At 41.6% G+C, this 14,896-nt stretch overlaps 1 long non-coding RNA gene across 1 annotated transcript in view; it reads right to left on the reverse strand.

Moving 5' to 3' along the window:
• Positions 1 to 14,229, reverse strand: part of LOC103553819 (uncharacterized) — a 94,128-nt gene extending 79,899 nt beyond the window's left edge. The window contains exon 1 of the long non-coding RNA XR_545555.2: positions 14,030 to 14,229. This is a non-coding gene — a long non-coding RNA (uncharacterized lncRNA). The remainder of the gene's footprint in view (positions 1 to 14,029) is intronic.
• Positions 14,230 to 14,896: the final 667 nt, after the last annotated feature.

A 14,896-nucleotide genomic window follows, 5' to 3' on the forward strand; every position in this document is an offset into this window, starting at 1 on the left:
AGTTAGTCGGTTTGATCAGGATCCACTTGCTATGAGCCTTCTGTGGGTAGGCCCTGTGATGGACAACAGGCATTCAGAGATAAGAAGTAGAATCCTGGCCCAAAAGGGACTCAGTGCAGTGGGAGACAGAAAAGGGTCACAGTACATCTCTCTTCTAGCTACATTATCAGTTCCTTGAGGGCTGGAAGAGGTTTTTACTTGACTGTGCATCTGTAGCTTATAGCACACACCTGTGCCTTGTAGTGCTCTATAAAGCCACTGAAGTAGGAAGTATACAGTGCCCCCACCCTTCCAACCTCTTACAACCAGTGACTTTTAACCTGCAAGGGTTAAAGTTTAATTCCTTTTTCAGTCTTGCTATTGGTTTAGATAGACCAAGGGACACCCCTCTAGTGGCTACAGATGCCATAGAATTTCTGCTTCCTTACTCCAGGCCTATTGTGTGGTCTGGGAGGTAAAAACTATGGTGGTTTTTGAGAAAGTCCTTTTGATACTCCTAAGAATTTTTGCTGCTACTTGGGCACCCTGGGAGAAAAGATTTTCAAATGATCAACACTTTGAAGCCACATGTGTCCATCTACACTCTGAACGAAGGAAGGATGGAAGGGAAAAAGGGATGGAGAAGGGGAAGAGGGAAAGAGAGGAACAATAAAGAAGAGAAAAGGCCTTACTCGAGGTACACATTCATGCTTTCAATGGTGTCTGGAAATTTCTTCCCACTCTCCATATCTGTGATAGCTGATCTTTGCAGTCTCCTTCTATAAATATTTTGCAAAATATATTTTAAATCTTTATTCACAGAGAACTTACTTTTTATTATATATACTAAACAATAAAAACATGATACATAAGTAGAATCCTAGAAATTTCATTACTGGAATAAAGAAAGGAATTTGTATTGAAAAAGGTAAAAAGGTATTCTGTTTCAAGCACTTTTCATTCAATGTTTATTTGAGTTTTCCAAACAACCCTGTAAGGCAGGTATTATAACCTCCGTTTCATAGACAAGGAACCTGAGCCAAAGAGAGGCCAAGTGAAGCCAAGGGCTGACGTGTGGGCTTTGGACTCGGGCAAACCACCTGGCTTCTTTGAGTTTCTTCATCTTTAAAGTAAGACACTGATAGTGTCTATCTCAAAGGACTGTTGTAAATACATATATAATCTCTTCTTGCTCTTGCAAAGTGATTTGCCAAATTTGAAAGGTCCTTTAGCAATTTATCTCCAGTAAAGAACCATGCTTCCTATCAAGCCAAAGTCAAGAATCAAAGTTACCAAAACACTTCCCTGAAAGACCTGAGTCTTGTTTTGATTCTTCCCCCTATAATCACGAGGTTATGTGTTCGGGAACTCCTGATACGGGCACATTTTCCCAGGCTAAGCACCAAAGCACCGGAGAGATTATGATTATCAGGTGATCTGTGCGCCCCCCCCCCCCCCCCCCCCGCAAAAACGGGCTCAGGCTACAGTTACAGAAAACAAGACAAAGCACCTGAAAATGGTGTGAAACACCACAGCACCAGCTGAAGCTGCTCAGATATGGTCATTCACAAAGGGAGCATGCCATCACCTTGCAGAGACCCTAAAGCTGCCAAGGACACTTTCTGTCACTCTGAGGCCGTCCACAGCACAGAGTGCTACCAAAGCCATAACATAACTTCACCACCAAAGGTTAGAGTGGGACCGCTCCATCCTTGAGTCAACAATATGGGATCCAATGTTATATAGTGTGATGTATAGGTAGTATAAAATGTATATATAATATAGAACATATAAGAACATGTATATATATATATATGAAAAGTATATTTTACATTGTGCTCAGTTACTATTATAACAGGGAGAAGGTAGGGTTTAGGCTATTAAAGGTCATACTTTGATATTCCCAGGCAGGGACCTGCTTCAAGGTACTACTGTTTCCATGTTTGTTTTCTATAAACAAATTAAAATGTCTCTAGGGGTATTTTCCTTTCCATCAGGGGAAAACAGGTCTACAGTTTAATTCTCTGTGGATAAGATTGAACACATTTGTCATCACCTTGGGATCGTTAAGTCAGAAGTCGGCCACATGCTAGCGTTACATCACATTGAAAATATACCAACAGATAGTTATGGCAGCAAATTCACTCAGAGAAGTTCCTTTTTAGGTAATGTAAAAATAAGAACCTCGTTTTTAGAAGAAGGAGAGAGTTCAACTGGAAATATACTATCCACACAGAAATAAGGTAGCTCTCAAAGGTTATCTCCACAGCAGTTTTCACAAACCGTAAATCTGACCCTGCACAGACGGTACATTTAGCAGGCCTATGTGCGGGAGGCCAACGGCTCCAGGAAGATAGAGCTCATTAGCAGAGCTGCTCTGTTTACACTCAAACAAACGAGCCAATTGATTTCTGTGTGTTCCTGACAGCTTGTCCCAATATTACAAGTATCCAAGGACCTGCAAAAACTGTTTGCGTTTCACAAGTGGGATCTGACACCTTCTTCATTTCACAGGGAGCCAAGGTGAGATGGTACTAAGGAAACAGCACCAATGAAAAGCAAGAAACTTGCCTGAAATATCTAGCATTTCAAATTGAAGTGTTAATAGAAGAATTTATTCATTTATTCATTTCCCTTCCTGTTGTGACACAGAATGTATCACCTGCAGCAAAATCCATCGGTTGAAACCAAAATGATGGTAAGACGAGAGAGGCAGATGACGACTTGCACTAAATAACTTCACGTTTTGTAAGAAGCACGATTTCCATTTAACCTACCACGTCCATAGAAAGGTCTAAAGTCATTTTAAACACTGCTTTCAATGAATCAGTAAGTCTTTAATACCACACACACAAAGTGGTTTATAAACATAAATGGATAGCCAATCCAGGCAGCTGACATACTACGTTTTGTAAAGTAACACAGATCAGAAGGGGATTTCTAGAACTCGGTCCTAAGAGTTATGCCAAAATCCAATAATTAGACCAAATCGAATCATCATAACTGTTTATCATGTGACCCAATGGCTTCTGGCTTAGGAACATATCACATAAATGTTAATAACCTCTCCCACGAGATCATCTCCAGAGACAACTGCTCTTTTCAGATCAACACCAGCCTTCTTGGTCATCTTGTCAAGGGCAGCAGTGTACTGCATTGGATTGGTGCCCCCTGCACTGCTGACCACGGGCATGCCTGCCAGAAGAGAGACACTTCGCCAATCACTCTGATGTGAGTCCAATCACTAGTTTGCATTCAATGAACTGCTTCATCTTCCCATTGTTTTTTCTTTTCTTCTTTTAAAGGCAAACACACCAAAGGCAGTGGCAGCCCCGCATAACATTTAAGTGGCTGCAGCCACTTCTGGTGTTTATGCTTATCAGATGCGTGGCTAGGAACTTATGTGAATGGAGATGTAACAGTTGGGTCCTAATAAAAAGATCTGTGGTCTATTAAAGAAATGATCAGCTTTGTGTTTTTGGGGGGTTTTTGTTTGTTTGGTTTTTTTGCTGAGGAAGATACACCCTGAGCTAACATCTGTTGCCAATCTTCCTCTTTGTGCTTGAGGAAGATTCACCCTGAGCTAACATCTGTGCCAATCTTCCTTTATTTTGTATGTGGGTTGTCACCACAGCATGGCCACTAACAAGTGGTGGAGATTCACATCTAGGAACTGAACCCAGGCCACCAAAGTGGAGTGTGCCGAACTTAACCACTGGGCTGTGGGGCCGACCCCAAGAAATGATCAGTTTTAATTTTTAAAATTCCCTCTATTTTCTAAATAATCCTCTAGAGAGGGCTGATCCAATCAATTACCTTTCAGAAACTCTAATCTTTAATTCCATCTCTGACAGTGAGTTGTTGAGACGGGCCATGTGGAATACTACAGAGTGGCTAAAGCTAGAGATTCAAATTTCCAGAATTCTAAAGGAGACGAGGTTTTAGTGATCACCTTTTTAAGATTCATTAGTCTTTGGGGACTCTGATAAAAGCTATGGATCCTCTCCCTAGAGGGAAAAACATTTTTTGTTTATAATTTCAGGGGCATCTCAGATTCCCTGGAACCCATCCTTGGACATCAGATTATGAAACCTCGACTTAATCCAACCACCTCATTTACAGATGAAGAAATTGAGAGAGAGGCTAAGTGACTTGTCCAGGGTCATGCAGCTTTTAGTGACAGAAGCAAGATGAAAAGCCTGCTCTTCCCTCTCCTCACCTGCAGTGTCAGACTCTACGTGGACTTGTGTGTGGTCGACCACAAGGTGGTCTGACAATATCTACAAAGGGCTTATAAGCTCTGCTAAACCACTCCTATTAACTGGCCAAATAACGATTATTAAGTGCACATAATTAGAATGTAAACCCACTAGTCCTCTTTCTAACCATGTACAACACTTTTTTCTCTGTTTTCCCTCTCCTCAACATATTCAGGTACCTGTGAACCCACTCCCATCCTCCTTCCCTCCCTCCCACCCCGCCAACCCTTCCTTAAATCTCCCTCCTCCCTGGGCTCTGGAGACACTGCCCTCTCCAGACCCTTCCCCTGCCTCTTCAATGGCTCACCCGCCCCCCAACACACACACACACATTTTATCATCTCATCCTTTGCCGCCATCATCCCTTCTCTATCCAGGGGTTCCCTAAAGCTCGACTCTACTCTCCTTTACATCCATTCTCCCAGAAATCCTTCCCAACGACAGCTTCACCTGTGATTTCTATTGAATGAAACTGCCCCCCCAGACCTGTGTTTGTCCTGCCACCCTCTCCTCTAAGAAGCGCTAGTGTCTGGGACCACGTTGGTACCGTGATGTCTTATTTGCCACACAGCAAGAGCAGTATAAACCCCTGTGGATTAAATGACATTTTATGATTCCAAAATGAAACATAATATACAAATAACAAATTTACCACCAATATTTGGGTATATAAGAAGTTTTGGTAAGTCCACACCTTGCATTCCTTTTGCCTCTTTCCTGGGTGACGGATTTTTTTAAAAAGAGGATATAGCTCCGCCTAGTGGATAATGATGATATTTTAAAAAGCAGACTCCCCTAAACCTGGTGTCTTCTGAAATGCATCAACAATAAAACTAAAGGGTACATAAGAACTATATCCAGACTATTAATTATTCAAAGCTGTTTGTCTTAAAGAACTTAAACAACAGTATATTCTAACAGATTTATCCTTCTTAAGCAGAAATACATTTTCAGTAATGCCCCTTAAGCTTACCTCCACACCCCACTGCAAAAGACTGTCTTTGTTAGCCCAATAAATCACAGCACTATGATAATGAGGCCAGAGTCTTGGAAGTGTTTCAAGTAGAGTAGGCAGCTTTTATGGGTCCCCTAACCCACAAGTCTCACCCTGACTCCAGGGAGCCATCTTAATAAGATTTGCCCTGAGCCACAGAAGACTCAAGGTGAGAGAGAGCAAACAACTGGTACAATTCTACCTCTCTGACTGGAAATCAATCCAAATATGCTGGGGGGGGGGGGCGGGGGCCGGGTAACAGTCACTATATTTTTAAATATTCTTTCACCTAATGGCGACTGCCTTCTTTCCTCAGGACCACATCAACGTGGCTAATAAAGCCCTTTAAATGTTCACTGAGTTATCTAATTATTTACTTTTAGTGACTATGTGAGTCTTTTATGTCTCTCTATATATATAGGTATATAAATCTATATATAAATCCTCTGATTCTTAAAATTTGACATGCCACTGAATGCAGGACTTTGAGATGATTTAATGGCAAACATTTTTCAGATTACCTTTTCGGTGAATGTCCTTTATATATGGTGCCACAGCAGTCCGTACAAAATCAGGAACATAGCCCAATCTTTAAATATATAAATAAATGTGTTATCCACCGTAAAATGTATTTAGTCAACTCAAAGGCAACAGACTAATCAATCTTTAACTCCTTGCAAGGCTACATTAAAATTAAGTAATTGTAATATTTGTTGTTGTTTGAAAAGAACCAAACCCATGTGAATTTGAAAATATAATCCATTAATGGAAAGGTCTAACACTATATTCAAAATAAACTGAACTTTCGTTATCACCAAAGGGATGAAATAAGGATAATAACTAAACAAAATAATTACTTCTCTTTTGTGATCTATTAGCTGTTTTAACTCTAAAGTTTGATTGAAATCTAAAACTCCCAACAGTATACATGTCCTGAGCATCAATCACTAAAATCCTACACTAATTTTCAGGAAAGCCAATGATTTCACATTTACTTGATAGATCAGTGAAACAAATGCGGGAGACCAAAAGGGTAAGATTGAACTGAGAGTTACATGGGTGATGTAATTATTCAAAAGTACCTCATTTTCAGTCAAACTATACTTTAAAGTACAAACAAGATAATTAGTTATGTTACTACAGGTTCTTTTTTTTTTAATTAATTCTACCAAGTAAATGCAGCTTCTTACATTGACTAAATATCACAAAGTGGATGACATAGGTGTACCAAGACTTTCATATATTCTCTAACAAGCTAAAGAATTTGAATGGTTCTCTTGTCTATATGGAATTTCTGCTGGGATATTTCATGACTCAGGCCAATTTCTAGGCCTCACATACTAAAATAAAACTTAATCCACTGGAATTAACAGAAACATTTCAAAGTTAAGACTAAGACATTTATCACAATATATATGAGAGCATGAGCGATTTTCCATGTTAATAAAGATTTTCATAAATATAATTTTACTGGCTACATAAGATTTCATTACCTGGATCTCATTTATTTATCAGTTCCTTATTCTTGGGCTGTTAGGCCTTTAGTTTTTGTGTATGTTATAAATAAAGCTACATCATCCATCTCTGTAAGCAAGTTAGCTGTATCTCCTTAAGATAATCTCACTTAAGTGATGGTAAATAACCAAATGATTTACATTTTTTCCTAATAATAATGAGATTTAATATTTTAACATTTTACAAGTCACTTACATCAACGTGTCTTGTATAATTATCCTGTAAGGTATGGTTACATAGTCATTGAAATGACTACGATAATTAACTTTCAGACGATTTCATTTTGCAGCAATGAGCAGGCACATGATTATCTCTGAGAGATAATGAAAAACCTAATAATCCAGCTTCTCTCCATACCATAGCTGAGGAACTACAAGTAAAGCACAAAGTGTAATTTACTTTTCAAAATTTAAGATGAACAATAATTTAATCAAAATTGAAAAAATGTATGAGTAAAATTTCATTTCCTTCACATTATCCAAATACAAAAGTTGTGGATACATACTTTTGCATTTTGGGGGTGTGGCCCTAGGAACCCTTTCTATCTTAGTGAGTTTTTTGTCACTGTATTTGACATTCAAGCACTGCCAGATTGGGGTGATAATCCACATGGTTAGTCATGCTGACTAAAGGAAAAGTAAATTATTAGAGGGTAAGAGAAAAGACAAAATAGAATAATATCTATAGCAGTGGTAGCTGATTTCCGGATTCCCAGTGCTCTCCAGAAATTATTTCCTTCCAACGGCAAGAATCTCTTCATAAAAGAGATTATATATTTCCAATTCATCAGATGTAAAATCTTCGTTGCTATTCCAAGCTCATACTCAGTTCAGGCAAAAATCAGCTCTGCCTCTCAGAGCCTTTGGTATAGGTAAGAGGAGCATTTGCTCTTATCAAGCCTCTAGTTTTCCTCCTTCCATCATTCTAAAATAACTCATTGTCTTCAAGTTACTCCCTTATTAAAAACCTCATTCAAAGGCAATTCCCAAAGTACAAAACAAGAGAAAAAAGAGTATAAATAAAAATCCTATCTACTATCATAGATATTTTTTCCTCCTAAACAGTGGTATGATCAAAGGCAGGCACTTTGTCTTAATGTGGTGTCCTTAGTTTCCAGCATTGTACCTGATGGGCATTCAGCAAAAGTTGGTTGAATTAATGGTTGAATGACTAAGAGAGTATATTTCAAAACTGCTCTTCTTCTCAGAGGTGTCTGTCTTCACATCCTCTCTCTCATTTTTCATAAGCAACCATGGCATACCCAAGGATTACTTAAGCCTCTAATTTCTTATTAACTGCCATTGAATCTTTTATTCTTACATGTTGAAATTCCTAAAACCTACTGTAAAGGTTTTTCACAGGTGGAAACATTTTCCTCTGGGTCAGAGACCTGGGCACAGCAAAGTCTTACATAAATACATAAAATAAACACATGCAGTGTCAGAAGTATTTCTTAGTTATTAAGATAGTCATTGACGCATTGACGTATAATACAACTACAATACTCCATAAGGCAGATGGATGGCCTTTACAATCATAAATGTGTAAACTCAGACAGGATGTGATATACCTATGAAAAACCTATCAAAATATGAGGGGAAATAATTGAAATATAAATGGTTCTATAATTAATTCTATGTTATTTCTCCAGGACACAAGCTCAGAAAAGTCAACAGAAACTACACTGAGATGAGAAGCAGTACCATCCGACGAAATGTTGCCCATCAGTCAATCTCCAATTAAGTCATTCTACAGACTGCACACAGAACAGAATCTTTTCATCAGTGATTTCAGAGAAGGAAGAAAAATCTCACTTGGTGATTTCGTGTCAAGATGTTTAGTAAAAGTGCAAAATTCAAACAGGGTACAACAAGTGATTGTGTCTGCAAACGTGGGAATATTGTGGGAAGGGAGGAAAAGAAGACAAGAACAAATGGATGCCACAAAAATCAGACAAAGCCCGCTTTGTGGCTGATGGATCATTCAAATGACCACCATAGGCTTCACAGACAATGTAAAATCCAAGAGAGGGATGTAAACTGCATTGCAAATTAGTTTAATGTATTTTTAAATGTTTCCTTGTTCAGATTCTTAAATCGTATCAGCCAATGTTCCAATGGTCCAGAAGCAAATGGAGTGGTTCATGAAATGTGCATTCTTGAGAAAAACTATCTGAACAAGTATAAGACACAGTGGAAATTTCAAGAGGGAGCAGAACTAGCTGTCAGTCTGCTTTCCCTTCAGTGTATGGGAACCTGCAAGCGGCCCAAAGGGAAGGTGCAAGGATACAGAAGCAGCAGACGTCTGGCTAGACCCTCTCCCGAGGGCTGTAGGGCTCCCTCACTGAAGTCACCCTCTATGGGGATAGAGCCCAAGAGTCAGAGTTTGATCTGACTTTATCCCACTCTAACTGTGGGGCTGAAGGATATTGAAGAATTAATTGAACAAACTTGCTTGTTACACTGTGTTAATCAGAACTTTTCAAAAAGTAAATAGAGATGAGAAGATAGAAATAACCATTTAAAGTATTTCTCCATGGTCTATATTTACAAAAAGTTCTTATTCCTTGTCGAGAGCCCTGGATTTTTGAAAGGTAAACAATGTGTTGACTTTGGTGTAAATCTGGAGTTAAAACAAAGAAAGATCAATAGAAACTACCTTGGGTTCAGGAAATAGGTTGTATTCTGTTTTGTATAGCCCATTACAGCTCCCAAGAAATATTTATTGACAAGTAAATGTTAAACTGAAACAATTCAAATTACATAGCTTTTCCAGAATTCCAGATCAATAAATATAAGACTAGTAGATATCCCTGAAGAATAAACCTACGTACAATTGATAAGTAACTGGTGTACTATGTGTGAGAGGCACTGTGCCAGAAGGATGAATAAAACCTGGTCCCAATTCTATGAGTGCTTTCAAGGCTGGTCTACTTTATTGGGAAATAAAGGCATTTACTGGCCAGGGCCAACTTCTTTATTGAAGTGCCTTCTTCAAGTGTAACGTCCCACGTCATGCACACCTTTCTCTTCTCCAGGTCTAGGACAACTCTATCCCAGTGGAGCCCTCACACATCAGCATCATCTCCTCACCGCTGTCTGGTGCCCTCGGCTTTTTAGCTCTGGAATCCAGCCTTGTTCAGGTGGCGTGGGAGGCAGGGCTGCCGGGAGGCGGGGCTGCCGGGAGGCGGGGCTGCCGGGAGGCGGGGCTGCCAGTTCTTAAAGTCATTTTGAGCCTGCATGATTACTAAAGAGCACGTTGCAACCCAGGGAAAAGTACCTCAAAGTCAAAGCAGAACTGCTTGGGAGCCCACAGGGAGGTTCTGAAGCTGCCTCCATTTATCTAGCAGTCCTGTAGTCTATAATGTTTAAATCTCCACCCATAAGAACACAGAACTGGGCTTGAGTCTCAGGGCCTCGCCACCTCACAACCCTCGGTGCCCTAGAGGCTTCGAAGATAAAACAGAGTCTCAAGAACATGGCCTACACCTTGGAGTTGCAAGAAAACACTAATTCAAGATGAAAAAAATACAGTATGCTATCTGTCTGGCTTCTTGCTGTCTTCAAACTGCAGCAGGAGCTGACTTCCCTCTTGTCCTCTAATAGCCTGTATTGTATTCACCTTGTAAAACTGGCCTAGACTATAGCAAGAGATGATGAGTTTCCTGAGGATAAGGACATGTCACATTCCCCTTTGAATCTCTAGAGCCGAGCACTGTGTGCTGCACTAAAATAAATAATACTCACCCAGCAGGACCAAGCTGAAGAAATGGCAACTGACAGCTGTTCACCAGCAAATTACCTGAGTTACCTGTGAGCGAGTTAACTGGCTGAATTTGTGCACAAATTTTTTTTGTGAGAGACTCAGATAATAAGAATATATACTAACTTCTTTGTGGGCATAGCAGGGCCAAAAGATAAGGGAAAATTATGCAGGAATAATGGGATGTCAGACATCGGTTCCATAGATATGAGGCATAGATGCCACTAATTATTCATTTTTTCAATTGCACTATGCTCTGTGCACTGAAACCATTCACCCTGAAATATTTAGTACAGTACATTGCATACAATAGTCCTCAGTAATATTAGTGCTATATGTATATGTGTGACTTTATAGCTTACAAAGCACATTCACGCATAAATTATCAAAGCTGCTCATCTTTTAGCCTCCTCATACCTAAATGCTTTATGTACATTTATGTCTCATCTTATACTCACAATAAACCTTCAAGGTATTATATTATGCCCATCCCACAAATATGGAAAATGGACATTCTGAGAGTTGACACTACTAGTGAGACTGTAACCAGGATTCAAAACCAGGTTTATCTAATTGTAAAGCCAGGGTTCTTTCTAGTATCCAAAGTGGTCTCACAATGTGATCTTCACTTTAGCCTTGTGATAGAAACACTACAAATATCACTTTACAAACTGTTTCATTCAATAAAGATGTGTTGATAAGCTTACATGCTGATGGTCCAAATGTGTCTCCAGCAAAATTCATGTTGAAATCCTAACGCCAAATGTATGGTATTAGCAGGTGGGGCCTTTGGGAGGGGTCATGGATGAGATTAGTGCCTTTATAAAAGAGACACCCTACCACTACGACCACCGCAAGCTCCCTGGTCCCCTTCCAAATTGTGAGGATACAACAAAAAGTCTGCGACCTGGAAGAGGGTCCTCATCTGATCATGCCAGCACCCGGATCTCAGACTTCCAGCCTTCAGAACTGTGAGAAATAAATTTCTGTTGTTTGTATGACAGACAGTCTCTTGGATTTTGGGGTAGCAGCCCAAAGGGACTAAGACACATGGCAAGCACTCTTCTAGGCACTGGAGTCACAGCAGCAATCAAAACTCAACATCTCTGCCCTCTTTGGAGTTTACATTCTTGGGAGGGGGTGGGAAGGGGAAAAAAAGCCTAACAAGTATTGTCAGCTGGCAAGTGCTGTGGGAAAATATAAAGCAAGATAAGGAGTTAGGAGGTACCAAGATAGATGGGGTAGAATTGTAGCTTTGGATATGGAGTGGTCAAGGCATGCATCTTGATAATATTTGAATGAGCAGAAACCTGAAGGAAGTGAAGGAGCCAGCCATGGGTTGTCCAGGGAAAGAGTGTTCCAGATGGAGGGACTAGTAAGTGCAGAGTCCCCAAGACAAGGATGTGTTTGGCATATTGGAGTGTTAGCTCCAATGGTCAATGTGCCAGCAGTGCTAGTGAGCAAGGCGGGACAAGAAAGAGATGAGGCCAGAAAGGAAGCTGAGATTAAATCTCATAAATTTTAGGTCACTGTAAGGACTTCAGATTTTACTCTGAATGAGATAAACCACTGGACAGTTTTCATTCAATGCAGGACACGACTGATTTGCATGATTACTCTTGCAGCTGCGAGCAGAATAAACTACAGAAGGGCAAAGGAAAAGCCACGAAGACTAGGTAGGAGGCTATTCCTATAGTCCAATTAAAGAGACCGTGCTTTAGACGAGGGTGATGGTGGAAGACAAGACAAGTTTGACCACAAGGGTTTTGGCCTGAGCGTGGAAAGATAGGGTTGCCATTTACTGAGACGGGCAAGATGGGGAGAAGCAGATTTGGGGGTGAAGATCAGACATCAGTTTTAAACATGTTACTTCTGAGATGCCTTCACAGATGTCCAGAAGGCAGCTGGATACCTGAATGTAGATTTTAGAGGAGGACAATTCCACATTGGAGGCATAACTGCAGGAGTCAATATCAAGGCACTGATATTGAATATCATAAATGAAAGCACCCAAAGAGTGAGTCAGAGAAGAGGCCTGGGACACTCCAAACTTTAGTGTTTAGAGATGAGGGGGAATCAGTCAAGGATACTGAGAAGGAGCAAGCAAGGAGGAAGGAGGAAAACTTCAAAAGACTTCAAGAAGAAAGCATTTTAAGGAGAGAGTAGTCAGTTTGGTCCAACACTATGATAAATCATAGTAAAAGATAGCTAAAGATGAGGACCAAGATTGACCACTGACTTTAGAAGTCATTGGCCAACAGATGGAGGTTATTAGTCCCAGCTTCACTGAAAGGAGAAAAATCAAGGTTCTTAGCGATTAAATAAATTGAACCAAGGTCACATAGCCAATTAGCTGCAGAACAGGGCCTAGAACCAAACACTGAATACAGGCCTTCAGAAGTTAGCCACGTTTCTTGAATCCCAGACCAGGCTCTTCTTCAATAACATACTGTGATGTCATCCTTCCCATGGTAACTGTGATTTATCAGGGAGACTCTAAAAGAACATTAGGACTGTATACAAAAAGGAATAAACATCAGTAGCAGAATTTCGGGGCACAATGACAGTAGACAACGGTTTCGTGTTTCATGACAGAGACACTAGCCCTCAAATCAAATGAAATAGGCACACACTGCAACCAGGGCAGCCCAGCCAGGTGTCAAAATACACTTCAATACAAAGAAATGTTTACATCGCCTCAAAATCTGTTCACTGTATTTCACTAAATGATTTCCATGTAAACAGATAAATACCCCCGGGCCTGATTACCACACATTACTACTATTACTAAGAGTCAGGGCTTAAATTATGATGATCCCCTTTCCTTCACTTGGTTTCTTTATCAAAGTGCCCAAAAAGGGGGAGAGGGAGGATATATTTTTCCTTTAGATTTTACTAAATCAAACAAATTTTGGGCCAAAGGCATAAGAAAGCCCCAAACCATTCAGATATAAAAGCTACACTTTTAACAGACCCTACTCGTCCCTTCAAACCCACAATCACCCACAACCAAAGAGGCTCAATCCTTTAAGAAATTCACTCTGTTGCCAACGTCTGCTGAACGATTTTGTAGAATAGAAAGTGAAGATCTCCAAAAGGAAGAAGAGCTGAGGATGGATGAAAAGGAGATGCACAAGGCTCAGAACAATAAAGTTACTCAGCACCGGACGGGGAAGGAGGGACTGACTGCCACGGGGCAGGGAAAGGGAAGAAGGCAGGCACTTCTCGTGGGAGAGGTTGAGCGAGGGCCGGCACACGGCCAACTCGCCCTCTGGTGAGGGGAAATGTCGGTGCCAAGCTGGGACGCGTGGCGGAGAAGAGCTCAGCTGTGGGCTCTAAACTTTCCAGAATCCAAGTGCCATCGCTCGGACTCCAGCCCCATACCTGGTGTCTCCCTCCAGAGCTGCAGCTAACTTCTCGTGCCTCCCTTCCCGGGACCCCGGGCAGAAAGGGGCGCGGGGTGGACGAGGTGCGGGGCTCCGTGGGGGTGAGGGCGGGGCGCAGGCAGCTGCTGGCTTACCTGATACCGCCCTGTCTCCCCAGAAGGCGGAGGCGCAGCCCTCCAACGCCGGACGGCCATCCCCGCCGTCCCCGGCTCTGGGGCCCCTGTCCGGGGCCCTGCGCCGAGGCGGCCGCCGGCGGGAGCCGGAGAGTCCCCTGCAGCAGGTGCAGCGCGCGGGAGGCGGAGAGCCCAGGAGCCGCGCGCGCCTCGGCGCCTCTGCGCGCGGTTGGTGCCCCGCGCGCCTCCTGCTGGCCAGACCCCACCTGCGCGCCGAGCCCGGGTCTGAGGTCCCCAGTCCCCGCCGCCCTGTGTTCCTCTGATTTCAACAAACATGACCAGGAGACGTGGTTTAGGGCTGCCGGCTCGGCTTCTTTCCTCTGATTTTGGAGTTTGCGACAAAGATTTAAAGAGACCTCCCCGCACTCCCTGTTCCCTTCCAAATTCTGAGTTTAAGAAGGAAAAATCAGCAAGATAAAGAGTATGGGAGCCCGCAAATTCTCCTCCAAGGAGCTCCAGAGTTGTATCCTAGGCCAGCTCTGTTTCTCCAGCCAGGTCCGTGAAGAAACTGGTTTTCCTGTAGTAATAAATACCATCCGAGCAAGGTGTGCTGGGGAATCTGAGGGTCACTGCAAATATTCTCTCCTAGGTACTGAGACGGATGCGGAAGAACGCGCGGGCAGTTTACAGTCTCGTGAATTATTAGTTGACAAAGAAAGGAGAGCTAGTCTCCTTTTTTTACACTTAGTATTTGAGTCATTTTTGTTTCCATTTACGCGCTTGTCTTTCTTTCAAGTCCCAGAGGGCACTGACTCTTTTCCTAGACTGAATTTAGCAAGGCAAGAGTTTGTTAGAAGAAAAAATTTTAGAATAAAAGGAAGAAAACAG

Source organism: Equus przewalskii, chromosome 2 (assembly GCF_037783145.1).
Source record: "Equus przewalskii isolate Varuska chromosome 2, EquPr2, whole genome shotgun sequence".
NCBI lineage: Eukaryota > Metazoa > Chordata > Mammalia > Perissodactyla > Equidae > Equus > Equus przewalskii.